The following is a 25989-nucleotide window of genomic DNA, read 5'->3' as shown; positions in this document are numbered from 1 at the left end:
AGAAAATGTGCAATTCGATGTAATCCCATTTGCCTATTTTGGTTTTGTAGTTTGTGCTCTGGGTGTCATATCCAAAGTACAATTGCCCAGATCAATATCATGAAGCATATACCTTGTGTTTTCTTCTAGTAGTTTCACAGTTTTAAATCTTTCACAAATCTTAATCTAGTTTGAGTTGATTTTTGATTATGATGAGAGGTAGAGATCTATATGTTTCTGCTTGTAGATGTGCAGTTTTACCCTGTCATTTATTGAAAAAAAAAAACTGTTCTTTTTGGGGCCAGCACCATGGCTCACTTGGTTAATCCTCCACCTGCAGTGCTGGCATCCCATATGGGCACCGGGTTCTAGTCCTGGCTGCTCCTCTTCCAGTCCAGCTCTCTGTTGTGGCCCGGGAGGGCAGTGGGGGATGGCCCAAGTGCTTGGGCTCTGCACCCTCATGGGAGACCAGGAGGAGGCGCCTGGCTCCTGGCTTTGGGTTGGCGCAGTCTTGGCCTTAGTGGCCATTTGGGGAGTGAACCAACGGAAGGAAGACCTTTCTCTCTGTCTCTCTCTCTCACTGTCTATAACTCTACCTATCAAAAAAAAGTTCTCTTCACATTGTGTGTACTAAGCACCTTTATCAAAAATCGGTTGGCTGTAAATGCATTAATTTATTTTTGGGCTTGCTATCCAACAATTATTTTTGTTAGGACTGCACCTCAGATTGATAATACTTTCTTAGGAAACTATTTATTAACATGAGAATATGTATAATGTGTAGTTCTTTATTTTGATAGTTGGCTTCATGATAGAGTGGATTTAATTTTAATTAATTCATCATTAAAACATGGTTTTATAAATTTTCCTGCCACCAAACCAGATCATATTCCAAACTAAATTGTTATATTTAGTATAACAGTTCATTTTAATCTATTTAGTTGAGATATGCTATATCAGATATATTAGAAACCTTTTTAAATTTAAAATAATTAAGAAATTAAGAAAGGTCACTCAATTTTTAAAGTCACATTTCTAATAAAAATACCTTAGTTGAATTCAGTTTTATATCTTTTGAAGTAATTCTATTTTTTCTAGATTTTGAAGTTTACTATTTTCTCTGGTGTTCATTTGGTACATGTCTCGCTTACCATAAGCATGGAACATTAGGAGTCTAGGGATCGCCTCTGGATAATGGAGTAAGAAAATTTGTCTGCAGACTGCTGCTGGCATCTCCCTGGTCTCCTCAGGGAGGTATACTGTGTCCTGGGTCCTGCATTGTCCTTTGTGATGCTTGCAGGAAAAACTGTTTCCCTTCCGTTGCAGTCAGTTTAGGTGACAGGAGACTACAGCCAGGGATCCAGTCAGGAGGAGAATAGTGTCTGACAGTTAAAACAAACATAAATACTGACATTCACATATTTTCTGTTGTCTTATTTGTTTATAGCTTTCTCAAGTTTTATTATTGCTTGTCCACATTTTGTTTATTGTATCATTCACTGTGTCACCTAAAGTGAAGTTTTCTCTTTTACTTCGGTCTCACTGCAACGCATTCCCTTCCACTTGAGCTGATACTGACTTTGATTTATGGTACATTGTCCCATTCTTAGCAATGGGAAAAATTAGCATAGTCAGTGCAGACATTTTCTCAGCATGAGATACCTGTTTTGCATACATTTTGCTCCATCTTTGCTTTAGGCTTTTATAGACTACCATGGAGCTATTAAATACTATTTTAAAACCAATCATCTCCACCAATTTCATCTTACTTTCAGCCACCTGCACTGTAAAACATGACATAGATGTGGGATATATATCTTCCTAATTGTTAATATGATTAAATGACAACATATTCAAGCTTCTTGGTCCAGTGCCAGACACATAAAAGCTATAAAAATATTTGCTATAATTACTAATAGATTATACTCCAAAATATTCAAACAATGTAATTTATACAAACTATTTAATTGATCTTAGTTCAATTAAATAAAAGATCAATACTTAAAAAGTTACAACCCATATATTTGGAAGTTGAAAAAAATACACAATAAATAATGAATATAAGCGCAGTATTTAAAAATCTACCTAGAATTAATGGATAATGGAACTGCTATACATAAGAAAGGTCTAGTGACTCTGCTAATAAATAAATACATAAAGAGAAGTAAAAGAAAATTATACCAGCAAATGTATATATTAGAAAAATAAGAACATTTAGAAGCATTGATTATCAAACATAATGCTTACAAATGAACCAGAGAATAAACATAGATAAAAGTAGAGGAAACAGAGTAAGTATTTTTCAGAGCAAAAATTAATGAAATACAAAACAAAGATATGAGGATAATCAAATGCAAAAGTTCAGTGTTAAAATTATTTTCCAAAAATACAACCTAGTGAATAGTGAACAGAATTCTGATGAACCATTCTTATTTATGGTCTGGAATTGTAAAAGAACCAAGTTATAAAACAATTCTGTTGAGTTACAAATCAATAAATGAATAAAAGCACAAGTCTGTATTACCCATGGGGTTTTGTACTGGGAGATTTGGAGTATTGTATTGGGGTTTGTGGTGAAATGAGAAGGCTGCACCAAGATGGCTGCTGGCAAGCACGCATCAGTTATTCACGAATGGCTTCGGAACCCACCTGGCAAAGAAGCCAATCTGCCCCTTGACAGGACTGGCTGCCTCAGCTATATAAGCTGTTGTACCAACTGAAATAAACAAGTCTACGGGCTGCTTGCCTCTGGTCTGCTTTCACCCAACTCCCAGTGTTTGTGTCGTGACTCCATGTCTCTTGCCCCCACTGTGCTCCTCCTCTCAGAATGAATCCATAGCAACATCTGGCGCCCATTGTGGCAAGGCTTAAGTAGCCCATGTTTTAGATATTTTTCTATGAATAGTTTAATGCCTGTAGAGATCTCAGGTTTTATGGGGTCTTGCCTTTGTAGCTATATTTAGCATCTAATTACAGTGAGATTTTTTAAAAAGATTATTTATATTAAAGGCAGAGAGAGAGAGAGAGAGAGAGAGACTTCCATTTGCTGGTCCACTCCCCAAATGGTTACAACAGCTAGGACTGGGCCAGGATGAAGCCAGGAGCCAAGAGCTTCTTTCAGGTCTCCCACGTGGATACAGGGGCCCAAGCACTTGGGCCACCTTCTACTGCTTTCCCAGGTGAATTAATAGGGGGGCGGATCAGAAGTGGATCAGCTGGGACACAAACTGACACCCATATGGGATGCCGGTGCTGCAGGCAGCAGCTTAACCCATCACATCATGGCACTGGCCCCTAGTGAGATTTTTTACAGGGATTTCCCTACTAGCCCTTCTTTCTGGGATCTCCACTTTCCATACAGATAGATCCACTTGGGAGGCAATATAGCCAGAGTTCAGAGAAAGAGCTACAGCAGAGTGTATACAGGTAGCTAGGGCAATCAAGAAAAAATGGTCCTGACACAGGACTAGAGGTGTGTCCTACTATGACAGTCATTAGACAAGGGAGCTCTACCTAGTAGGGGAACTGAGCATTCAGGCTTATACAAAACCCTCGGGGCACTGTTGGGAGTCAATAAAACAATCTAAAGTATAATAAACACTTTCTCTTTGGTCAGCCATCTATCCCTGCAATGATGCAGGAAATCATAAACAAGAATTGGGTTAGAACACATGAGGGCCTCCAGTATCTGACAAAAATTTAATTTTGTTACCTCCCATGTCAACGGTTACCCGAGCAAGTCTCCAAAATGATGGTTAGCAGTCCAGCTGGAGCCACTGGGAGACCGTGACTCAATCAGTCCTCAGATCTTTTAGCCATCAGTAGTCCAGTGGTCTCCATTTCTCATTGGGGTCAAGAACAATCCTTCTTCCAATTTCCTTTGCTTTTGCAAATGGCACACTGGTTTAGACTCAGTGGCCAACAGGCTGAGGGCCCTAAGCCTGGGCTCTGCTTTAGGCTCTGGCTTTGTCCTCAGTCTCCAGGAGGGGTAACCCTGAGGTGGTCCAGTGCCCAAGGCAACATCCGTCACCTGGGCCTTTCATGCACTACTTTTATCTCTGTCCATTCCCTCTGCTCTACACCTACTGTCAGATACTTGGGAAATCATCCCTGTGAGTCCTGCTAAGCATGTCTGGGGTCCTGCACCTGCTTTTTACCTGACATCTGAGGGCTGCTTGATTACTGAAGTGCATGGCTGTAAGGGCTTGCCCTTGGGGTAAGTAGGATCTGTGTTGGTGTATTTTCTAAAGACCTTTGTTAGGCAGCTCTGAAACATGGTAGGGTTTTTATATGTATCTTGGGTAGCCTCTCTCACCTCTTAGTAACTGGCTGGCTTAGCTGAACATTTCATTCTACTGGGCAAGTTATCATGTGGTCCTGATGCTCCCTATCGTTGAAGCACATTGGGCAATTCCAGCAGGCTCACTGACATCTCTATCTGTCCTGTAGATGGTATGGGCTGGACTTAAAGCAGCAAGAGTAGATTGATTATGTGTTGTTTCTTTTCAATACTGCACCAGTGAAATGGCAATAGTTGCATGTTTGGTGTAGTCAAAACAAAGAGTTACTTCCACAAATTCCTAATGAAATTAGCTGGAGTCCTCAGAAGATTGTCCCAATTTTTTTTTTTTTTTTTTTGCTTATTGTCAGATCAGACATAGAGAATGAAACACAGACTCAAACAGTCCGACCAGCTCCATCCCCAGTCTGTCTTAAAGGGCAAAGCTTAAAACTGCCAAGCTCATGAGAGTGGATGGGGAGCAGGGATTTGATGGTTGTCTTGAGAGGCAGAAAATGCAATCCCCTGGCTTCTTATTCTTGCTGCCTGAGCTAGGAGCTCATAAGAATGCCTCCACTTGGGGGAGTCACCATTTTGCCAATTAATTGGGCGGGAAAATCGACAGGAAGAGAAAAAAGTAGATGCTTTCAGCAGCTGCAAGTATCCAGACCAGGGTTGGAAAAAGCCATGCAACAATCGAATTTGGGTCTGTTCACGGCACAAAGATAACGGCCCTCAGCCCAGAGGCAGTGTACGTCAGAGTAGTGGACTGAAAGCAAAAGGAAGAAGTACAAGAGATCTCTATGGTATCTCAGGCCAGGGTACAGTGTATGAGAGACGGTGCTTTCAGTGAGTGGAGAAAAGTCACCTCAAGGCAGTAACTACCGCTATGTCTACAAGAGACAGAGTTAGCATGCTTCAAAGATGGGGAATATGTGAGTAGCAGGCAACCAAGATGTGACATCAGGAGATGTTAGATCCAGGGGAGAGTAGTGAGAGATAATTAAAGTGACAGGACAAGAAGAAAGGGTCAAAAACCTCAGAGAGGATCCAGATCCTTACCCAATGTCCAAGGGGACCTGACCTGTTTGAGAGGCAAGGAGCCAAAGAAAGCAAGGGTGCTTGGAGCAATCCCAACATGAAATACCAAGCTAAAAGGCAAGTTGTTCCCCACCAAGTAGGGACATGAATCATCCGCAGAGAAAGTAGATTTCCTTAAACCATGGGTCTTTCCAAACCAATCCAAAGCCAACTATCCCAAAGCATACGGGGCAGCTTCCAGGGGGAGATCAGGTGGAAGAAGCTAATGCCCAAATGGAAAGACCACAAAGGAGAAGAAAGGAATAAGGGAACCATCAAGGAAGGTTCCTGACTCACCCATCCTTTAGCATCAAACTGTATCCTGTAGTCTTAATTCTGGGGCCCAGGTTGTCCTCAGGAGTCTCTTCGTGGTTGCTAGGAAGCTGATACAGAACCACTTGGGACTCCTGTGTGCCAAGACAAAGAAATCAGTCACGAGCCAACAACGTGAAGACAACAGTGTTTTATATAAAGAAAGTGGCAAATAGAAGGCTACTCCACAGTCAGAACCGCCTGCAGAACTTCTTATTCCTATCTAGCTGTAAATTAGTACCTATTAATCAGCCTTTACCCAGAGACTGACTTTCTAAACTTGTCCTGTGCCTGATTCATTATTGATTTCGTGGTCATCACAGTTGTGAACTCTGGCTTCACTGTTTCTCTAGAGGCAAGGCACTATGCACAAGTTTGTGCAAACCATCACAATAAAGTTTGTAACCATATCAGTGTATAATCCAAAAGCTGCTCCTGTTGAGCTTCAGGCCAACCAAGATGCATCTAATCTAGTCTTGATATTCTTTAAATCTTCCCTTGCAGTATTGTAACCATCCGTTCAAGCATCTGAAACCTCTCCCAGAAATCACCATCACCTGCCAGAGGGCCGCCTCGCCTGTGGATTTCAGCCTGACACACAACACTGGGTATCACTGTTTATCTTTAAATGACTCTGATGCTGTAAGTCTCAGTACAGCTGAATGTAAGAAAAGTATGATAGTACTTACTATCAAAGACATATAATACTTCCCATTGCATATAATGTTGTGGAATATCAAGGAACCAGACACTGGAGGATTCAAGTGTATGCAGGTTTTGCTATTGTGAATTCTAGGGGCATCTGGACAGTGCTTTATCCACTGAATTCTGTTCATCCTCATGAAACTCCACCTCACCTTAGTATGGGATCAGCTACCCACAGCCATTCTCTCAAATGAAAACGAGACATAGCAGTGTTATCATAAATAACTCACACTAGTAAAAAGTTCACTCCCATTAAATACAGCAAAGTAAAAGGCTAATGAACTGGTAACATCCTAACCCTTGAAATAATGTGCATCTAAGGTACTTCCTTAGGGGTGCCTGTGACTACCTAAATGTTATCTCAACAAAAGGGAGAGGACAGTTTGCCATGAGGGAAAGCAGGTCCACAGATGCTCACACTCTGCTCCACCTCAAGCATCACTGGGTCTCGTCCCTCCTCTGGCCCGTGCCTAACTCAGCACCGTGGAATCCTGACACACTCTCCATATTCTTCCTGCTGAGTGTGTGTATGTCTATCTGTGTGCTCTGGCGTATCTCCCACACGCAATCCTGAATCTGGGGAAACTGGACAGTGTAGTCTGATCTCTATACATTAGATGCATCCATGAGAGATGCTTTCATGCATTTTCCTAAAGCATCAGGTGGGGAAGTGAAGAACCCACCCGAGAGCAGTCCAGAACACGAGAGTGTACCCACCGCTGTTTTCCAGATGTGTCCTGGAGAAGCCTCCTGAAGCCCCTTCTCAGCTCTCAGGGATACACAGCCTGGCTCCTTTTCCTCTCTGTGGATGAAGCTTCAAAGTGCCCCAAGGTACAGCAGTGGCCCCTCAACACTCACCCAATGAAAACGGCACTCCAGTCCTCACAGAGAAAGCAGCAGGCAAGACATAAGGGGGAACCTGCACATGCGCACCAGGTGGGATGGCCACAGCACGTTTGGGCGCCACCTGCAGGCCCTAGTAGTAACGCAGGACATGCCAGTTCTGTAGAGCGCTGGGTTCCCAGTGGCCCCTGCTGCTCCACTGGGCGAATCAATGAACATTCCTACTTAACATATGCCAGGCTGTGATTTCACATGCACCAAGGAAGACGGCAAGCCCCGGGTATTCTGTCTGCATGACACCAGATGAAGACAAAAAAGAAATAAAATACAAAGTCACTACAAAACATTTGATGAATTTTCTTTATACCTGCAATGAAAACTTGGAATGAAAATGCTAAAAGTTACCATTTACAATACCATGCAAAAATAAAAGACTTATAAATCCAGCACAATATGAACAAAAATATCTCACAGAACTGTAAAACATGATTAAATAAATGAAATACAAGTCAATAGAAATTTTTTTATGATAAACAGAACATGAGCATGTCAATTTTCCTCTCATCTTGATATGTAGGGTAATCTCAATCAAATTTCCACTGAACTGCTTTGTAGATAATGTTATGTAGATAACCCGCTGTGCCACAGTGCTGGCCCCTCCCCTCTAGTTTTGATAGTAGCTAGCTAGCCACCTTTTCCAAATGTGTGTGTGTTTTTTTTTTTTTTGAGAGGCAGAGTGGACTGTGGGGAGCAACTCAGACTAGACTAAGTTACTGGAATTAAGACTTATTCTATGCATCTGCTCTCCCACAATATGGCGCTGAGAGAGACCAAACAACCTCTACACAGCTGCCTCTCGCCAACTTGACTGATGAGCTGCAGGAGCTGATCTTGCTCCTGATTGGAGGAGAGCAGCGTACTCGGCGTGTGGGTAGCAGAGTTGGGATTGGTGGAAGAGGACTATAAAGGAGGAGAGAGACAACATGCACCAGGAACATCTAAAGGAAACATCTGAAGGAACATCCGGATAACATCTGAGCAGCCCCCGAGCGAGCCGGCTGGTGGTGTGCCGCTCCTCCGTGGAAGTGGGGAAAGTGGCAGGGGGAGCCGCCCCTCCACGGAGGTGGAGGGGTCAGCAGCCAACCCGGGAAGGACCAGCAGCAAACCCGGGAAGGGGTGAGCAGACAAAAGAACAGCGCAGTATCTAGTGTCATTCCTCCATGAAGAGGGGGAGCGACAGTGGACAGTGAGAGAGAGACAGAGAGAAAGGTCTTCCTTTTGCCGTTGGTTCACCCTCCAATGGCTGCCGCGGCCGGCACGCCGTGGCCGGTGCACCGCGCTGATCCGAAGGCAGGAGCCAGGTGCTTCTCCTGGTCTCCCATGGGGTGCAGGGCCCAGGGACTTGGGCCTCCTCCACTGCCTTCCCTGGCCACAGCAGAGAGCTGGCCTGGAAGAGGGGTAACCGGGACAGAATCTGGTGCCCCCCAAATGTATTTTTAAAAAACCAGATTTTCTATAGAATAATCACTTTACCTGACTTCTGGGGGCAAAGTGCTGCAGGAACACCATGGAACAAAGAGGAAGAAATTGGGAAGGTGAGAGAAGGAAACACATGTGTCAATTTAAGGAAAGAAAGGCTACCTGAGATAAAATTTTCCCAAAAGACAAGGGGTTAAATGATGTGAATTCTCACCTCTTTATCCTGTTTCTCAATTTTAAAATTTCTAAATTTTCAGTAACTTCAGGGAATCCAAATCCCCAAAAATACATTTCATCCTCAAAGAATCATTGCATCATTTTGTAACATTTGGTTCAAGTTTAAGACAGAAATTAAGATTAAAATTCTGAAAATAACAGAGAAGGAAAGAAAATCTACAAGTATCATCTTTGGTAAAATGGGCTAAGAGCTATAAAAGGACAATTTAAGTGTCCTTTAATTTAAGTGATAGGAGGCATCTTTTTTCAACACTGAGGGTTTAATATAAAACACTGAATTCAATGCATGATCACTAGGGTTCATCAGTTATTCCCTCAGTTCCCTTAAAATCTAGTTAGCATCTTTTGTAATAAAATTCAATAGTGTTAAACACTACAGGGGCTGGTGCCTTGGCTCACTAGGTTAATCCTCTGCCTGAGGGGCTGGTATCCCATATGGGTGTTGGGTTCTAGTCCCGGTTGCCCCTCTTCCAGTCCAGCTCTCTGCTGTAGCCCGGGAGGACAGCAGAGGATGGCCCAAGTGCTTGGCCCCTAAACCCACATGGGAGATCAGGAGGAAGCACCTGGCTCCTGGCTGCAGATTGGCGTAGTGCTGGCCGTAGCAGCCATTTGGGGAGTGAACCAAGGGAAGGAAGACCTTTCTCTCTGTCTCTCTCTCTCACTGTCTAACTCTACCTGTAAAAAAACTACATATATATATGACTACATCAGCAATAAGATGATCAAAGAATGTTAAGTTCAGCATCAATGTTAGCAGCATACTGCACAACTAAACTCAGACACCTGACTGCAGTTTTGTTTTGTTTTGTTTTTGCAAGGATTTCTCTTTTGGGAGGAGAGGGAAGAAGAAATGGGGGGAAAGGTAAATATGCTAACTTAGAATACTTGCCCTTAAAATGAATTAATTTGTATTCTGTTGTTCATCAGTATGCAAGTAAGGACCTGGAGTTTTCAATCCCCAAAGAAGCTGTTACCCATATGAAAATTTATGTTTTAGGAAAGCCTAGGTCTTCACATTACTGGTTCTACACTCTTGAATTTTGAATTTTGATTTGAAAACAAACCAGATAACTTGAAATCAAACTCAGAAAGCTCCAAAATAAAGAATAATAGTTCTTCCTTCTAAGGGCACATATTGAGAACCACGCAACAAGACCCTTCGGTAATTCATAAATCAACCTCATTATTCCAAATTTGGCTTTATAATAAATATTAATGGAGAGTTCTGGACAATTTGATAACTGTACATAACTAAAAGGTTAAATATTAATTTTTTGAATAGAGTAAAATCTTCCTTCGCTAGATGTAAATTCTGATTGGGCTATTGGTAACTTGCATGACACATACAAGGAAAGATTATATGAGGATGGGGCCCATGCCATGGCTCATTAGGTTAATCCTCTGCCTGCGGTGCCGGCATCGCATGTGGGTTCCGGGTTCTAGTCCCAGTTGCTCCTCTTCCATTCCAGCTCTCTGCTGTGGCCTGGGAGGGCAGTGGAGGATGGCCCAAGTGCTTGGGCCCCTGCACCCACATGGGAGACCAGGAGGAAGCACCTGGCTCCTGGCTTCGGATTGGTGCAACGCCGGCCATAGTGGCCATTTCGGGGGTGAACCAAAGGAAAAGGAAGACCTTTCTCTCTGTATCTCTCTCTCTTACTGTCGTATAAATATAGAATAGATTATATGAGGAGGCTTTCAGCACAGAAAGATATAAAGGACTTTTTCCTTACAAAAAAATAATAAATAGAAATATCATTCAGGCAGTGAAACAGGAAAAAATTCATAACCTGTATACAACTTGTTTTCTTGTATAATCAGTGCTTTATAAAGTTTTCCTAATTTTTATATCTTTAAAGACAATCTGTCATAAAGTAACAAGAATCCAAAATTATAATTCTTTTTTTTTTGACAGGCAGATTTAGACAGTGAGAGAGACAGAGAGAAAGGTCTTCCTTCCTTTGGTTCACCCCCAAAATGGCTGCTACAGCTGGCGCACTGCACCGATCCGAAGCCAGGAGCCAGGTGCTTCCTCCTGGTCTCCCATGTGGGTGCAGGGGCCCAAGCACTTGGTCCATCCTCCACTTCCTTCCTGGGCCAACAGCAGAGAGCTGGACTGGAAGAGGAGCAACCAGGACTAGAACCCAGGGTGCCAGAGCCGCAAGCGGGGGATTAGCCAAGTGAGCCGCAGCACTGGCCATAATTATAATTCTTAAAATTTGTAATCAATATGTTTCCATGAACTCTTGACACATTAGATTGCTATGAATCCTTTTAAGAATTCTTTGAATTTTTGTTCCTTTCTACTTCTACTTTATTCTATCAATATTTGTCTTAACTTCCTTGTAGTCAAGAGCCAGACCACCTGGGATATAGTTCCCCTAGCTTCTCTTCAGTGTAGGACAGAGGCAGAGAATGAGAAAGGGGAAAGAAAGGGGTGGGGATGGATGAGAGCCAGAGACAGAAAAAAGAATCCTGATTATCCCCTATTCTTTTCTTTTTCCCTTCACTGTACATCTAATTTCTTTTTCTTTTGGATCCACTTTAAATATCCATCATAGTAAATTGAAACACATTTTTGGGAAATCTTATAATTGTCACAGGAGATTCAGAACAACAAAGATGAGCTGATCCAGAGTCTAAAGTCTAAATAGATCAATTAATGCGGTGATTCACATGCAGCAAAAATTTTGTTTCAATCACCTTTAAGAGTTTCAATGTAACCCCAGTCTAGACTCCAATTTGTTCTGAGCCTCTCAGGAATGAACTGTTTTGTCATTTACATATTCTATCAGACCAATTCTCAAAAAACACACACCCTAAATTTTACAGATGTGAAACAGAGAAGAGATGGGTATAGGGAAGAGATGGGTATAGACTATACTAACTCACAAGATTCACACTATAAAGTACACTGACTCAAATTTTCTCCAACTTTCACACCGCACACTCATTCAAGCACACATATTGGACATAAAAATTGTGCCAAGATCAAGCATCAGCTTTCTATTTTAAAAGCCTTAATAAAAATGTAGATAGGCTCACTGCAGTTTCTTTAAGGGAATATTCAGTGCTTCGGTCCTGCTTTACGTTTTCACAACTCAGTGTTAAGAACAGAGTAGGGGGCCGGCGCCAAGGCTCACTAGGCTAATCCTCCACCTTGCAGCGCCAGCACACCAGATTCTAGTCCCGGTCGGGGCGCTGGATTCTTTCCCAGTTGCCCCTCTTCCAAGCCAGCTTTCTGCTGTGCCCTGGGAGTGCAGTGGAGGATGGCCCAAGTCCTTGGGCCCTGCACCCCATGGGAGACCAGGATAAGTACATGGCTCCTGCTATTGGATCAGCATGGTGCGCTGGCCGCGGCGGCCATTGGAGGATGAACCAATGGCAAAGGAAGACCTTTCTCTCTGTCTCTCTCTCTCTCTCTCACTGTCCACTCTGCTTGTCAAAAAAAAAAGGAAGACCTTTCTGTCTCTCACTGTCCACTCTGCCTGTCAAAAAAAAAAAAAATCACCTGACTACAAAAGGAACAATCTGTAAATGATGTCACCAACACTAACAAACTTGTTAACATTCACACAACATATTATTCATCCTTGTTTCATGATCACAAAAAATAATTAACTTTTTATATTACATACTGAAGAGCAGCACCTTGCCCTACTGCACACAAAAAATGCAGAAAAAAGAAAAAGAAAAGTTGCCTACATGGATGCTCTAAACCCCTCAATGTATAGCTGAGAGATCTTGTCCTACTCAGTGCCGAATGTTTGCCATGCAGCCACTGCTTGGACAATGATTGCACATTCACAGGATTAAACAAATGTAAAAAGTACCTCCTTAAAATGGCAGAGAGCTAGTATTGCATTCATCTGTGGAGTAGAATAGCCCAGGAAATAGAAGAGGAGAAACAGGATATGGTCCTTAGGTTAGGAATAAAGCAAGGTTTGATACAGATATCCCCTCTTGTAGGCACTCTGCGGGTAGAATGTAGCCATGACAAACTTCCCATCAAACATCCTTCCGGTCAGTAATTCCTGAGCATCTTTGGAACCACCAGCATTGGCATACTCGACAAAGACTTGCCCTCTGCCAGGATTTTCCTTTGGACAAGCAGAGATATCATGGGTCCATATTTCTGGCATTCCTCTTTTACATCTTCTACAATATCTTCATGTTCCTCTTCATTCTCAAGATGATCATCATCTAGCACACTCAGCAGTCTTAGCAGTGGGGTAGGAACTACCATCAGATCTTCAACATGAGGGGCAAAAGGAATACTAACGAATGGGCTGCGCGATGCCATTTCAGCAGGAACTCTTCAGCTTGGATCATCATGAAGCATGCTTTTGATAAGGTCTCTTAGGTGATGGGTTGGAATTGCGGCATTCACCACTGCTTTACTGGCAAATACCTCATCAACAACAGCAGAACTGCTTGCCTTCCATTCCTGAGATCGGACTGTATGCTTCAGCTTCGTTCCTGAGAACATTTCCAGTAAAATGATTCCTAGGCTCCGCAGACCAGCAGCCGAGCTACATTATGTATCACTCTGCAGGCCAGCCTGGGCCACGTGATTTTTCAGCTCTGCTTCTGGAGCACGACACCCGTCTGTTTGAATGTACTTTACACCCGGAGTGCCTTCTTTGAAGCTAAGTCCAAAGTCAGTGAGTTTAAAACATTCGTTCTCTGCACTCCACAGTATGTTCTGTGGTTTGAGGTCTGCGTGGACACGACCCTCATGATGAAGGAGAGCAAGGCCTTCCAGAACATCTCTGGATGATACAATGCTGTATCATCCACGTGGAACAACCCTGGTGACTGGACTATGAAAGCAGTTCCGAAACACTGACATCCAGGAGTGCAAGCAACAGCATGATAGCACATTCAGAGAGAAGTGGATCGTAAAGACTCCATGTGAAGTCATGATGTTCCTGTGACCCTACAACTGTTCAGGCACTGCTCTCTCTTTGCGGAACCCAAAGCCACAGCCTCGGTGGTTCCTGGAGGGAAGAACTGCTTGAGGGTGCCCGGTGGTGAGCCTGGGGTGCTGCAGCAGTGCACTCGATACACCGAGGCTGAGGAGCTGCTCTGTACCCGCCACAGCCACTCCTGCAGACCTCCAGACACTGTGGTGGCTCAGCGCCCCATGCACAGCCAGACCCTGCCATCGGTGTGGGCTAAGGGCACTGACACCACAGCTGTAGCAATGCCCCAGGTAGGTGGACTGGGCCCGTGCTCACATCCCCGCCCACTGGACCTGCAGCTCTGCAGCGAGGTGGCTGCAGCGCCTCACCTGCTCCCAGGACCTCAATCCGCAATGACCACTAACGCTATTTTAAAAATTTGATTTTACTGGGGTTGGCGCTGTGTTGTAGTGGGTAAAGCCGCTGCCTGCAATGCTAGCATCCCACATGGGCGCTGGTTCTTGTCCCAGCTGCTCCTCTTCCAATCCAACTCTCTGCTATGGCCTGGGAAAGCAGCAGAAGATGGCCCAAGTGTTTGGGCCCCTGCATCCATGTGGGAGACCCGAAGAAGCTCCTGGCTCCTGACTTCCAATCGGTGCAGCTCCGGCCACTGCGGCCAATTGGGGAGTGAACCAGCAGATGGAAGACCTGTCTCTCTCTTTCTCTCTCTCCCTCTCTCATTCTCTTCTTCTCTCTTTCTCTGCCTCTCTTCCTCTCTCTGTGTAACTCTGATTTTCAAATAAATAAATTTTTTAAAAATAACTTGATTTTACTAAACCCAGTAAAGTCAAAAGTTAATAAAATTGGCTTGGTACAATTAACATATTTAAATTTGAAAAAATATTGTGAGTTTTAAGGTGTGTATTTTTTTTTTTTTTTTTTGACAGGCAGAGTGGACAGTGAGAGAGAGAGAGACAGAGAGAAAGGTCTTCCTTTTTGCCGTTGGTTCACCCTCCAATGGCCGCCGCGGCCGGCGCGCTGCGGCCAGCGCACCGCGCTGATCTGATGGCATGAGCCAGGAGCCAGGTGCTTTTCCTGGTCTCCCATGGGGTGCAGGGCCCAAGCACCTGGGCCATCCTCCACTGCACTCCCTGGCCACAGCAGAGGGCTGGCCTGGAAGAGGGGCAACCGGGACAGAATCCGGAGCCCCGACCGGGACTAGAACCCGGTGTGCCGGCGCCGCTAGGCGGAGGATTAGCCTAGTGAGCCGCGGCGCCGGCCTGTATTTTCTAAAGATCTATTTATTTATTTGAGAGGCAGAGTTACAGAGAGGGAGGGAGGGAGGGAGGGAGAGAGAGAGAGAGAGAAGTCTTCTATTCGCTGGCTCGCTCCCCAGATGGCCGCAATGGCCAGAGCTGGGCCAGTTCGAAGCCAGGGGTCTGGAGCTTCTTCCAGGTCTCCCACATGGGTGCAGGGCCCAAGCACTTGGGCCATCTTCTACTGCTTTCCTAGGCCGTTAGCAGGGAGCTGGATCGGAAGCAGAGCAGCTGGGACTCAAACTGGCATCCACTTGGGATGCTTATGCTGTAGGTAGAGGCTCAACCTACTACACTACAGAACTGGCCCCAAGACACTGATTTTTAAAGATATCTGCATCCCTTTCAACATTGCAGAAAAAAATAAGCAATTTATGAGGCAGGAAAATAGGTAGCAGGAGCTCACATTCTCCCCTACCTCAGGCCCAACCTGTCTAGTCCCCAGTATCAGTGCCCTGTCCCCAACTGAGAATGCTGTGTGAGTGTGAGGTTCTCTGGAGGTGAATATGGGCAATCTCATGAGGAAGTTTGGTTTCCCCCTATATTGGATAAGGGGAGGTTCCTCTTCCCCACTTCAACTGAGAGAATTATGGCAGCATCCCAGTTGGGGGATGGGACATGCATATGCACAACACATGCACAGGCACAGGGCAGCTAAAGCATGTCTGAGCTCCACATGCTGGCTGTGCCCCTATCCCAGGATGCTCAGAGGTAACTGCTGAATTGTCTGCAGCTGCTCCTTGCTAGATCCCCGACTGAAGCAATGGAAATCCCTGTTCACAGATACGAGGCCATGATGTTACTGGCAACAAGGGGATGGAGAGCAGTAAGTATCCTGTATACATAACAGTAGATGGAGAAAAAAATCAGCAAAAGCCAATACCAGTCCAAAAAGGTTTATGCATTTTCTTTACACCAGCAATGAACAGTTGGACTTTAAAATCCTTAAAATTACCATTTAAAATACTACATAAAATAATGAAGTTATAAATCAAGCAAAACATGGACATTATATCCAAAAAAATGATGAAAAACTGAAAGGAAATAAATTGAAATCTGAATCAATAAAGTTGATTTTCATAATTTGTAAACTGAATATAAAGCTATCAATTATTTTCTGCTCCATATCATATAGCAATCCCATTCAAATTTCCATTGAACTGTTTTATAGATCCCGACAAATTATTTATATAGCTAGAGTACCTTACACAATGGTGAATAATAAAGTTGATGTGCTCATAGTTTCATGTTTGAAACTTACTATAAAGTCATAGAAATGCATAAAGTGATCTTAGAAAAAGAACGCCGACAGGGCAGTCTGGTGTAGGCTAAGTGAAATTAGCAGGAAACAGTGGAGGAAGTGCACACCCAGGGTACAGCTACAGGGGGACACTGCAGTGGGAGGTCCTGCAAGAGCAGGGGACACAGCTCAGACTTGTGTGGAAGGTGCAGACACGCAGCACCCAGCAAGAACACAACAAAGGGCCCAGCAGCTTGGATCCAGAAAAAGTGCCCACTCTGGTGAGCAAGGTGGGGTCAGACTGCACAGGCCAGAGCCACTGTTGATACAGCTGCAGGGAGAGCCCAGTGGACTGCACTGTCTTTGAGTCTAGCCCAGAAGCCTGAGAACACACTGACTGCTCACCCAGAGTGGGAAAAAAATTGTGCATCTCTCCCTCGCCTTCCCCTTCCAGCAACAGCGACCTGCAGCCAGCTGTGGGAGGGCCGGCACCAGTTTTGGACGTAAACAGTTAGAAGCCGCTCAAGTTCTAGTGGGGACACTTTTCACCAGGGCAGCTACAGTGCAAATGGCAAGTATGGTAGCCACTTCACCAGCTGCATGACCCAGCAATGGTAGGCAGGGGGAGCCACCCCAACAGAAGGGACATACCGCCTGCAGGGACTCTCCTATGTGCCCAGCACAATTGTGAAACGACTAGGGCTATAGCCGACAGGTACTGTGCACCCGTGTGATTGAAGGACTTTTCAAGAGGGAAAAGCTCGAATTCCCCACTGACTTTGAGTCTGGCTGGGAGGATCAGATTCAATTCGTCAGGGAATAACACACACAGGCAGCAGCACTGGGAACACCTCAGTCTCTTTGTGGACGGGACAGGATAGCAGGGTAGAATGGACTTCTTGCAATCTTTGACCATGGGAGCCCTGGGTGCTGAGACTGAAAAAACTATGACTTCATGAGAAGACGCAGGGTGTAGCTGAGTTTCTGGGCAATCATTGGGTGCAGCTCCACACGCATGGAGCCCTTGGTTGCCAGAGGCAGCTCACTGCAGCGGGAACTGTGCCCACAGTGAGGTCTGCTAAGATCATTTGTTCAATTCACACGGCAGTACAGATGAGTGTTGAACCCACTGGGGGCATTGCTCAGCTTGGAGGAGAGGAGGTGAGGGGGTGATCACACCAACAGAGGTGACCATTGTCCCCTTCTTTTTAAAAAGAGATTTATTTATTTATTTGAAAGGCAGAGTTACAGAGAGGCAGAATCAGAGAGAGGGGTCTTCCATTCACTGGTTCACTCTCCAGATGGCCACAACCGATACCACAGAAATAAAAAGAATCATCAGGAATTACTACCAAGAATGTATGCCAACAAATCAGGAAATGTTGAAGAAATGGATAGATTTCTGGACACATATAATCCAAAATTGAGTCATGAACAAAATTGAGTCATGAAAACAGATAACAACCCAGAGATTTAATCAGTAATAAAGACCCTCCCAATAAAGAAAAGCCCAGGTCCTGATGTCTTCACTGCTGAATTCTACAAGACTTTTAAAGAACTAATGCTAATTCTTCTCAAGCTATTCAAAACAACTGAAAGGGAGGGTATCCTCCCAAACTCCTACTATGAAACCAGCATCAACTTAATTCCTAAACCACAAAAAGAAACAACAGACTCATTTCCCTGATGAACATAGATGCAAAAATGCTCAACAAAATACTAACCAATCAGATGCAACAATACATCAGAAATATCATTCACCCATACCAAGTGGGATTAATCCCTTGTATGCAGGGATGGTTCAACATCCGAAAATCAATAAATGTGATACATCATATTAACAAACTGAAGAACAAAAGCCATGTGATTCTCTCAATAGATGTAGAGAAAGCATTTGATAAAATCCAACATCCTTTAATGATGAAAATCTTAAACAATGTGGGTATAGGAGGATCATTCCCCAACATAATTAATGCAATTTATGACAAAACCACAGCTGGCATCTTACTGAATGGGGAAAAATTGGAGACATTCTCATTAAGATCTAGAACCAGACACTCTCACCATTACTATTCAATACAGTCCTGGAAGTTTTTGCCGAAGACATTAAGCAAGAAAAAGAAATCAAAGAGATACAAACTGGGAAGGAGGAAATCAAACTATCCCTATTTGCAGTTGACCTGATTATATATATAGGGGATCCAAAAGACTCCACCAAGAGACTGTTGGAACTTATAAAAGAGTTTGGTAAAGTAGCAAGATATAAAATTAACAAACAAAAATCAATAACCTTTGAATACACAGGCAATGTCAGCTCAGAAAGAATGTCTAAGATCAATCCCTTCCACCTAAGCTACCAAAAAATTAAATACCTTGTACTAAATTTAACCAAGGACATCAAAGATCTCTGTGATGAGAACAAAGCATTAAAGAAGAAAACAGAAGAAGACATTAAAAAGTGGAAAAATCTTCCATGTTCATGGATTGGAAGAATCAGTATCATCAAAATGTCCATACTACCAAAAACAGTTTATAAATTCAATGCTATCCCAATAAAAATACCAACAACATCCTTCTCAGATCTAGTAAAAATGAGGCTAAAATTCATATGCAAACACTAGAGACCCCGAATAGCTAAAGCAATCATAAGCAGCAATAACAAAGCTGGAGACAGTACAAGACCAGATCTCAAGAAATACGACAGGGCAATTATAATTCAGACATCCTGGTACTGGCACAAAAACAGAAATGTAGGCCAATGGCACAGAATAGAAATTCTACAAATCGATCCACGCATCTACAACCTACTTATCTTTGGCAAAGGAATAAAAATCAATCCCTTGAGCAGACAGTCTCTTCAACAAATGGTGCTGGGAAAACTGGATCTTCACATGCCGAACTATTAAACCAGATCCCTGTCTTACATCTTATACAAAAAAAAAAAAAAAAAACACTCAAAATGGATCAGAGACCTAAATCTAAGACAGGATATCATCAAGTTACTAGAAAATAAAAGAATAACCCTACAAGACATTGGCATAGGCAAAACCTCTTGGAAAAGACTCCGGAGCACAGGCAATCAAAGCAAATGGGATTTATCACACTGAGAAGCTTCTGCACTACAAAAGAGACACCGAGCAAACTTAAGAGGCAACTCAGAATGGGAGAAAATATTTGCAAACTATTCAACAGATAAAGGATTAATTTCCAGAATCTATAAAGATCTCAAGAACCTCAACAACAGTGAAACAAACAATTCAGTTACAAATGGGCAAAGGACCTGAACAGACATTTTTCAAGACAGCAAATTCAAATGGCCAACAGACACATGAAAAAATGCTCAATATCACTAACCATCAGGGGAATGCAAATCAAAACCACAATGAAGTTTCACCTCACCACCATTAGAATGGCTCTTATACAAAAATCAACAAACAACAAATGCTGGCAAGGACGTGGAAAAAAGAGAACCCTAATCCACTGTTGGTGGAAATGTAAACTGGTGAAGCCACTGTGGAAGACAATATACAAATATCTTGGAAAGCTGTATATAGACTAGCCATATGACTCAGTCATCCCACTCCTGGGAACTTACCCAAAAGAAATGAAATCAGCATATGTAATAGTGATCTGTACCCCCATATTCATTGCAGCTGAATTTACAAAAGCAAACATATGGACTCAACCCAGGTGTCCATCAACTGAAGACTGGAGAAAGAAATTATGGCTTATGTACACTATGGAATACTTAACAGTTATACAAAAATTGAAATCATGTCATTTGAAAATAATGGATGCAACTGGAAATCATTATACTTAGCGAAATAAGCCAATCACAAAAAGACAAACAGAATACATTCTTTGATCTTTGATAACTAATAGAGTATCTAAAAGTTAATTTATAGTAGCACAACTGACACCTTGAGATGTAATGATTTTGAACAGCCCTTGTCTTGACTACTGAGGAACAGTATTTCTTTTTATTTGTTTGCTCTTCTGCTTTCTTCATACTATTCCGTGAACTCTGTACTTAGTGTAGGGTTCATCTTATGAGTATAAAATTAACTGCAAATAGATCTTTGTAAAACATAAGAATGGAAATGGGAGAGAGAGGAGGAGGAAGGGTGGGAGTATGGCAGGAGGGGAGTAGGCTGGGAAGAATCACTGTGTTCCCAAATTTGTATATATGAAATGCAAGAAGTTTATATTCCTTAACTAAATTTTTTTTAAATAACACACACATCCATCAGCAAAGAGGATAAAGGCTCCAGATAGGGGCCCCTAGAAATGGGGTCAACTGACCTTTTCCAAAGGGGCAAAGGCAATGGGATGGAGAAAGAACGTCTTTTCAACAAATAATGATCACACCATTGCAACAACAATTGGTAAAAAAATGAACAAAGCTACAACCATTTTACCCTCTACTCCATTTTATCCCATTCAACTTTATATCCATTTTATACCACTGTATACAAATGTCTCTCTTTGTATAAAGAAAAATGACAGATGTTTTTCACTAATAGTAGCTGACTTTCAGAACAACTTTGTAAGTTATGGATATTTTACAGGCAAAAGCACAGAAGTTGATTTTGTCTGGAAGGACTTACAAGTCTCCATGGAGCAACTCCATTCATGACAGCAAATCCCACTATCTCCTGCTAAAACCATTTCCTACTGTTCTACAGCTCCCAAAGTAGCTGAATTCAAACACCACAAAATGCACGCCGATATGCACTAGCTTCCTCTATGCTCAGTCACACATATACACCACTACAATCTCCACACAAATTCCAGAGCCCTGACGATTCTCCATCCCACCACAATCCTGCACCCACTTCAAAGAACTTGGACATCTGAGCAAAATGTGTACAACATGTGAAGCCACTAGAAAGCACATGAAATAAAAAAACACCATCTTGCATATCACCCAAACACCCTCAAAATCCAGTCTTCATGCTCAACCCACTCAACTACACCACATCGTCAGAGTTTTGATGCCCGGTGTCCTGTCCACAATGTAGTCTCCAAAAACACATAGCTGTTTCTCCAGACTCAATGATGAACCCGATCCAATTCCTAATGAACTCCCCAAACACAAAGGTGAACAGAATACATATATACATAATGTAATCTCACGAATCTACACAAGCAGTCTTTCCCTATGCCATAACTGCACACACACCAACCATGCAAAATATTTTCCTAATACTCTACTCCTGAACACAATCACCATTCACCAATGGCCTCAGCACACATAGGCCTAACTTACCTCTTCATGTCTTCATCATGCACATGGGCTAAGTGAGAACTGGTGTTACAGGGGCCAGGTGTGGTATTTGTACCAAGATCCTCTTATGCTTCTTGTTCTTCTTGACAGCATTTCTTCAATGATCTGAAAGCAAACAAGAATGTTTGCTTGGCTGGTGCCATGGCTCAATAAGCTAATCCTCTGCCTGCGGCACCAGCACAGTGGGTTCTACTCCTGGTTGGGGCGCCAGATTCTGTCCCGGTTGCTCCTCTTCCAGTCCAGCTCTCTGCTGTGGCCTGGGAGTGCAGTGGAGGATGGCCCAAGTGCTTGGGCCCTGCGCCTGCATGGGAGACCAGGAGAAGCACCTGGCTCCTGGCTTCGGAACAGCGCGGTGCGCTGGCTGCAGCACGCTGGCCACAGCAGCCATTGGTGGGTGAACCAAAGGAAAAGGAAGATATTTCTCTCTGTCTCTCTCTCTCTCTCTCACTGTCCACTCTGCCGTCAAAAAAAAAAAAGAATGTTTACTCTTACTGCTTTTGTTCACAATAGGACTGGGCAGTGGCTGGCACTGTGGCACAGTGTGTAGAGCCGCCACCTGCAGAGCCAGCATCCTATGTGGGCACTGGTTCAAATCCTGGCTGCTCCACTTCCAATCCAGCTCTCTGCTATGGCCTGGGAAAGCAGTAGAAGATGGCACAAGTCCTTGGGCCCCTGCACCCATGTGCAGACCCAGAAAGAGCCCCTGGCTCCTGGCTTCGGGTAGGCTCACCTCTGGCTGCTGCAGCCATCTGCAGAGTGAACCAGCATGTGGAAGATTCTCTCTCTCTTGATCTCCCTCTCTCCTTCCCTCCCTATTCCTCTACCTCTACCTCTGCCTCTCTGCAGCTCTGTTTTTTAAATAAATAAATAAATCTTAAAAAAATCCCACAGTACTGGGCAAGAAAAAAATTAAAGGCATACAATTAAGCAAGGAGGAAAAACTGATCCTTGCCTGCATATAACATTACAGAAAAAACTAAAGACTCCATCAAGAGACTTAGATTTGATAAGCAAATCTGATAACGTTTTAAAAACAAAAGGAACAACAATTAGTAACAATTTATGCACTAATCACAAAGTTAATGAAAAAGAAACAGTAAGAGCAACACCATTCACAGTAGGTACAAAAAAAGGAAGACACTTGGAATAAATTTAACCTAGGGTATAAAATTCCCATCAAGCTACCAATCACATCTTTCCTTAGAATTTAGGAAAACTATCCCAACGTTCAAATGGAAGCACAAATGAGCTCAACATAAAAGCATTTTCAAAAAATGCAAAAGCTGGGGTCTTCCCACTACCAGGGTTCAAAACATGTTATAGAGCTATTTTAACCACTACAGTAAGGTACTGGCATGAAAACAGTCATAAAAAAGAATGGAGCAGACTGGGTTTGCCACAGAGTAATCCACACATCTACAGCCAACTGATAGTTGACAGAGATTCCATAAACATGCCCTGGAGGAAAGACAGTCTCTTCAATAAATGCTGCACAAGACTTTCCATGGATGCCTCCACTTATACTGTACATAAAATAACTCAACATGCATCACAGATCTAAATGTAAGACCTAAAACTACCAGGAAGCAGCACAGGAGACACCTTTCATGACACTGGCATAGGAAATGATTTTTTAGATAATATCCTAGAAGCACAGGCAACAAAAGCAAACATGACAGATGTGATTATATAAACCAAAGAAATTTCTGAGCACCAAAATAAAAAGGCAGCCAAACGAAGAGAATGGGATTAATATATTCATAAAGTATGTCCCTGAAAGAGGAAGAAAATTGAGGATATGCAAGTAATTTTTAAAACTCAAAAACAACAACCCATTTAAGAAATAGTCAGCAGTCACAACAGACATTTCTCAGAAGAAGAAATTCAAATAACCAACCGACAATATGAAAAACAGTTTAGTTTCACTAACCATCAAGGGAATGAAAAGGAAAGTCACAATGAGGACTCATCCCATTCCGATTAGGATGTTTCTTGTCAAAAATACCACATTCTGAAAAGAATATGGAGAAAAGGAAACCCTTATACACTGTTGGTACAATATACATTAGAACAGCCACTACTGAGAACAGCATGAAGGCTGCTTAAAAATTATAACTACCTTATGATCCAGCTATCCCACTTCTCAGTGTATTTCTAAAGGGAATCAAATAATCACTTTCATTGCAGCACCATTCATAATAGCTAAGCTATGGAATTAACCCAGGTGTCCATCAGTGGAAGAATGGAGGGGAAAAATGTGATACATACACACACACACACACACACACACACACCACACAGGTATACACAAAATACAGTATCGTTTACCCATGATAAAGAATGAAACACTCCCATTTGCAGCAAAATGATTGGAACTCAAGATCATCATGTTAAATGAAAACTAATATAATGTTAAATAAACCAGACATAGAAAGATCCCTATGACATTTCTTTGATAAAGTTTGATAAAGTTTAAAAAATTGCCCATGTGAACTCTGAACAGGGATTAGCACAATTTGGGAGCCATGGGCATAGGTTGAATAACAGATACCAAAACCCAGTCAGACAAAAGAAGTAAGTTGTAGTGCTCTGCAGTGCACTAGTACCTCTGAAGTTCAAGACAATCAATTATTTACTGTAGAAAGAGCCAGAGTAAAGGAGCTAGCAGGGTCCAAGTGCAAAGAAATAATATGAAATGGAAATGGTAGCTACCTGGTTTGATCAGTTTATGCTGTGCACATGTATTGACATATTAGACTGGACCCCATAAACACACACTAGCATTGCAAAATTTTTTTAAAATAAATAATTTAAGAAAAAAATAACAAATATTTAAGAAATAATTTTTTAAAAATCTGAAAAGTGTGGTATTCAATGAAGGAAGAAATGAAAATCATCCATAACTGCCCTCCAAAGTTAAAAACTGACAATAAAACTGTATATATGTGAACATACATGTCTATGTGTGCATGAAATGCTCCATAACAAAAGTAACCTACAAAATGAGTTAGAAACTATGGTGATAGTCACTAAACTTTTAAAATATCAACGTAGCCTATGGTGCGGTTTCACATGTGTGTAAAATAAAGACATGCAGGGCCGTTAAACACAAGAACTTCAGGAAAGCAGTACACTCAAATACAAAAAGGAGGGAAGGGAATTATGTCTTTAGCTGTACCTGTAATGTCCCCTTCCTTTACAAAATACTGTCTGAAACAGTTTGGCAAAAGGCTAATTCTGTTAAACGTAGGTGGTGAGTATATGGGTATCTTTATACTTGATTTATTTTATAATGGCTTTATTTTCCTACATTTTTAAAATACTTCATACTGAAAACTAAAATAGGAATAAAAACCATTCATTTAGCAGGCAGCTTCAGAACAATTAACAGGCAATAAGACAATATGTAAACATTACATTTTGCATTTTGTGACAATAAAACCTATCTTTATATTGAATTTTAAATTTTTATGTATTTTTATTTATTTAAAATGCACAGTGACTTGGGGCTGGTGTTCTGGCATAGCAGGTGAAGCTGATGCCTGCAACACTGGCATCCCATGTGTGTGCTGGTTCAAGACCCGGCTGCTCCACTTCTGATCCAGCTCCTGAGAAAGCAGCAGAGGATGGCCCAAGTGCTTAGACCCCTGCTACATGGAAGATCAAGAAGAAGCTCCTGGCTCCTGACTTTGGCCTGGCCCAGCCCCAGCCATTGCAACCATTTGGAGAGTCTCTTCCTCTCTCTGTGTAACTCTGACTTTCAAATAAATAGATAAATCTAAAAAAAAAAAAGACAGCATGACAGAGAGAGAGAGCAACAAACATAGATCTTCCGCCCACTGGTTCATTCCCCAAATGCCCACCACAGCCAGTGTTGGGCCAGACCAAAAGCAGAAGCCTAGAATTCCATTCAGGTGTCTCTCATGGGTTTCAAGGACCCAAGTGCTTGAGCTGCCATCAGCCACCTACATAGGTGTATCAGCAGGAAACTGGAGGAGAAGTGATGCAACCAGAGCTCAACCTGCACTCTAATATGGGATGCTTAACTCACCATGCCCACTGTGCAACCCCCCTCCCAATTTGACATTTTAAATGTTGAAAACACAAGAAAACACTTGGAGAACCTCATAGGCAGCATCTAGAAAAACAACTAGCACAATGCTGATTCCTAAAAATACCCAAGAAAAATAGCAATTGAATGATGTGAAAGATACACTTAGACATGTCTCTGATACCCTCCAAGATCCTTGCAAATCACTGTCAACACCCTCTGTGCCAGGAAATCACCCTCTACTTCTTAAAAATTCCCCAGTACACTTTATAAACCATTT

At 42.6% G+C, this 25989-nt stretch overlaps 1 long non-coding RNA gene, 1 other non-coding gene and 1 pseudogene across 4 annotated transcripts in view; 1 reads left to right on the top strand and 2 right to left on the bottom strand.

The window, feature by feature from the left end:
• Window positions 1–7343, bottom strand: part of LOC138847943 (uncharacterized) — a 30673-nt gene extending 23330 nt beyond the window's left edge. For 2 of the 3 annotated variants that reach the window (XR_016223734.1, XR_016223735.1), the window contains exons 1-3: window positions 7214–7343; window positions 5636–5745; window positions 1131–1361 (exon numbers count right to left, since the gene is read on the bottom strand). This is a non-coding gene — a long non-coding RNA (uncharacterized LOC138847943). The remainder of the gene's footprint in view (window positions 1–1130; window positions 1362–5635; window positions 5746–7213) is intronic. The other variant, XR_016223736.1, reaches the window with a different exon arrangement.
• LOC127486645 (uncharacterized) overlaps window positions 1–7711 on the top strand; it is a 122513-nt gene extending 114802 nt beyond the window's left edge. The window contains exon 4 of the transcript XR_016223733.1: window positions 6155–7711. This is a non-coding gene — a transcript (uncharacterized LOC127486645). The remainder of the gene's footprint in view (window positions 1–6154) is intronic.
• Window positions 7712–12567: 4856 nt separating this feature from the next.
• On the bottom strand, window positions 12568–14079 carry LOC149121340 (serine/threonine-protein kinase Kist pseudogene; annotated as a pseudogene).
• Between the last annotated feature and the right edge of the window lie 11910 nt (window positions 14080–25989).

Source organism: Oryctolagus cuniculus, chromosome 17, assembly GCF_051225735.1.
Source record: "Oryctolagus cuniculus isolate XC-2025 breed Fujian yellow rabbit chromosome 17, ASM5122573v1, whole genome shotgun sequence".
In the NCBI taxonomy this organism is placed as follows: Eukaryota; Metazoa; Chordata; class Mammalia; order Lagomorpha; family Leporidae; genus Oryctolagus; species Oryctolagus cuniculus.
This window is presented reverse-complemented; position numbering and strand designations above follow the sequence as displayed.